This window comes from Triticum dicoccoides, chromosome 7B (assembly GCF_002162155.2).
Source record: "Triticum dicoccoides isolate Atlit2015 ecotype Zavitan chromosome 7B, WEW_v2.0, whole genome shotgun sequence".
In the NCBI taxonomy this organism is placed as follows: Eukaryota; Viridiplantae; Streptophyta; class Magnoliopsida; order Poales; family Poaceae; genus Triticum; species Triticum dicoccoides.
Genome location: NC_041393.1, coordinates 246,894,964 through 246,899,203, shown reverse-complemented (window position 1 = coordinate 246,899,203; position 4,240 = coordinate 246,894,964).

Genomic DNA, 4,240 nt, shown 5'->3' with positions numbered 1-4,240 from the left:
CTGAGGAACCGGTAGAATCTCCGGTGGACCGCATCAGCGATCTCCCGGACGTCATCCTTGAGGAGATCATCTCGCTTCTCCCCACCAAGGATTACTGCCACACACAAGTCCTCTCAACTTGGTGATGCCCTCTATGGCACACCGCGCCCCTCAATCTCGACTGTCGTCAGATATCTGTCCTTCCTGAATTTGATCTCATCAGAGCCATCGTCTCTTCTCACCAGCAGGGCCCCGTTTAATGCCTCTGCATCCCGACAAGCTACCTGCTGTCCATACCCAGCAAGGTGGACGCTTGGCTGACATCCCCTAAATTCAGAAAACTCCAGCAATTTGAGTTCTACCATTACCACAAAAGTTTCATACCACGAACATACCAAGAATTCGTGCCCACACCACTATTGTCCATCTCGCGGTTTTCCTCCTCTCTCCACACCGCCACCTTCACTCGGTGCCATCTACCAGACGTTCTGGTACAAATGCTTCGACTCCCACTGCTAAAAAAACTTTCACTTGTGGTGGTTTATCTGTCGGAGGCCTCACTGCACAACATCATCCACTCCAGTTGCCCTGCCCTGGAGTGCTTGCTGATTGTTTTGGGAATAGAAATCGGTATCAGTTGTCTCCAAATAAAGTTGCCTCACCTTAAAAGCATTGGAATTTGTTTTGAAGGACAGCAGCTCATCATCGAAGATGCCCCTTCACTTGAAAGGTTGCTCCTTCATAATTGTTATACACCTTCAGAAATAACTGTCGTCTCTGCGCCCAAACTGGAGACCTTGGGTGTAATTCGTGACCCGTTTAATAATCACAAGGAGTTGGTGTTTGGCTCCTCACCTTTTCAGGTACCGTATATTATCATCTACACATTTGTAATCATATGCTGCATTTTTCATTTGTGTGCATAAGTTTTATATCATCTTGGAGTACACTTTGGGTACTAATATTATGTTATATGCTCAATGAAGAGTTCGTCCATTGATATCCTATCAATGCTGCTGGATTCTGTCAAGATCATATATATCAGAATGTATAGTATTGATATGGACATAATTATTGGCTTGCTGCGATGCTTTCGATCTCTGGAGAATTTATACATAGAGGTGATGATTTCATGCACATTGAAAGCTCGTATATATTGTACTAGAATTAACTGTTCAGCTGTCGTTCTTTTGACATACTCTTTTTTCAGACCTTAATTGTTTTCAATCTTCATGTCTACTTAGGCAAAACCACATGGATAAAAACATATAACCAATCGTTGGCATAATAAGCACAAGGATTTTCTCAGTTCTCATGACATTCGTTTGAGGACAATAACGATGGGACGATATGCATCCAACCAGGCAAACATAAGCTTTGTCACATTCTTCCTGTTGAATGCGAGGTTACTATTGTCCATGAGGCTTAATTTTTACAGCAAGAGATTTCTCACGGACGAACATGTTGAACAGCAAAAAAAGAAGTTTCAGGTGGACAAATGGGCTTCTAAACGTGCTCGGCTTCTATTTACAACAAGTTGTAAATATCCTAAAATAAATTTTTTTGCACAAGATGTTGATTTTATGGATCAGACCGATCCATTTGTTTGTGACTGCAAAAAAGAGTGGTTGGGTTAGATGTTACTGTCATGTTCAATCTGGGTTTTGTCTAAAAATTTGATGAACAATTAATCCTTGGGCTTTTTGTACCATTTGTATGCTTTACTTGCATGTTGTTGCCCTCGTACTCCCCTCCCCTGCCACTACACTGCCGCATCTTCCATGGCTGCTGTTCGTTCCCGTCCGAGGCCTTGCCGTTGTTCTCCGCCTTGGTTAGCTCGCTGTGCCCGCCGCCGTCTGGTGTTGTCAACATGGTCAACAACCAAGAGGAATCAGGAGATGACTGTACGTGGAGAGGCTGACAGTTGGGTCCCACCAGGGTCATTGCATTTCGCAAGCAGGTGCCTCGTTATTACAAGCCAAAACAATACTTCCTCCTAATTGTTTGACAACTAGGTTCCACACCATTGTCAATGTAGTCAATGAACGAGAAAATTACACAACGAGCGGATAACACCAGGGACCCAGCAGCTCGCCCAGTTGTTTTTCAGTTTCAGAGACGGAGCTCAACTGCGCGTTGTGCGGGGGCTGTGGCCCGTCTAGCCCACGCTTACGCTTTTATTAAGCATATGACGAGCCCAGTTGATATTTTTTCTTTCTGAAATTGGCTAGACCAGTTCTTTTTTTTTGGAGAATACCAAAATCGAGGCCTACTTGCTTTTCTTAGCCCTGCTGGGCTGCAAATCTTTCAAGACGAGGAGGGATAAGAAATGGGCTTCCCCAGAAAACGGGCTATAAGTTGTAAGAAATGGGCTGTAAATTTTTAAACCAAAGCCAACCGGCAATTGCATTAAAATATCATTTTTTTTCTGGATTTCTCTACTCTCTACTCTTATAGAAACCAAAGCCAACTGGCAATTACATTAAAATATCATCTTTTCACCCACAAGATAAACTACTCATACAAATGCATCTTCATGTTCCGTGCAACGAACGGGCATCTTGCTAGTTAAGATTCTAAATTTCATTAATTTTTTTGCGGAGAATTGTTTTTTGAATTTTATTTTGATATAATTTTTTGGAAACTATTTTTAACGTGACTCGAAATTTCGTGATTAAAAGAGTTCGGACCCCACTAAAATATGCAAAATTTCGTTGAATTTTTTAGCAGTGCCCAGAATATATGGTCTGTAATGCTAATAAAAAGAATATGGGCTTCAAATATCCTTAAGAATTAGCAAATGGGCTGTAAATTATTGAAAATAATGGCTAATGGGTTGTATGCTGTTTTCCACAGATTTGGAGGCTGACTTCTGGGCCTACTAGGTTGACGATGACGCTGTCCTAGATTATTTTGGACGCGTACGCAAGGCTTTGTCAACTTAGTCAACACACAACAGTGACTGTTGGATGTCCATCCAACGGCCGTCGTGTTTCTTCAATCTCTGATCTTCCTGCTCCAGCCACCCAAACCAGCACCGGCGGGACTGCCTGCTCCCTCCTCCCTCGGCTGGCTGTGTTGCCGCCGGGCCATCCCTCTAACCACCCACACATCCTGTTATTTTCCGGCGACGTCAGCCTCACCCCGCAGCTGACCAGTCAGCGCTCGTTCTCCCCTCAGCATGGGCATCCGCAGCGGTGGCTTCGCCGGCTCCGGGTGGTTCTCTTCCTAGGCCCCACCCTCGTCCACCGCGTTTGTGCTCTCGGCGCGGCGATGTCAACATGGTCAACAAACAACAGCCATCGGAAGAGGCTGACAGTAGGGGCCCACACAGGAAAATGCCTCCTTATTACGCGCAAAATAATGATTCCTCCACCTGATAGCTGGGACCCACTGGAAGGGTCTCTGTATTTCACGAAAAAAACGTTCCCCCCGCTGTCATCTCGGACCCACCGGAAATGCCTCCTTATTACGCACAAAAAAATGAATACTCCCCCTGCTAGCTGGGACTCACCTTGGTGGGAGGCTGACTTATGGGCCTACTAAGTTTACGGGGATGGAGGGCTTTGTCAACTTAGTTAATATGAACGACTCTAGCTCCAGTTAACGTACGATGTCCATCCAACGGCCGTAGTGCTTCTTCAACCTCTGGTCTTCGTGCTCTAGCCGCCCAAAGCAGCGCCGGTCGTGCCGCGTGCTCCTGCCTCCCGTGGCCGGCTGTGATGCCGCGGAGGCCTCACCGCCCCCTACTACTCCCACCGCTGGCCAGGCCATCCCTCTATGCACCCACACCCCCTGTTATTCTGCGGCGACGGCAGCCTCACACCGCAGCCGAACGAGTGAACCCTCATACTCCTCTACGCGTGGGCATCCACTGCCGCGTCTTCCCCGGCTCCGCGTCGTCCCCTTCCTAGGCCTCGCCGTCGTCCACCGCCCTGGTGCTCTCAGCGCGGCATGGTCAACATGGTCAAGGAATCGCTTCCATCGGACGTGGACTGTACGTGGAGAGGCTGACAGCTGGGTCCACAGCCGCAGCAAGGAAGTGCCTCCTTATTACGCGCAAAATAATTATTCCTCCACCTGACAACGGGGACCCACCGGATGGGCCACCATTTTCATGAAAAAAACGTCCCCCCTTGTCTGCTGGGACCCACCAGCTACATATTTGCACACAAGGAAGTGCGTCCGAAAAAAAAACCGATTCGCCCCCCTGACTGCTGGGACCCACCAGCTACATCTTCGCACACAAGGAAGTGCGTCC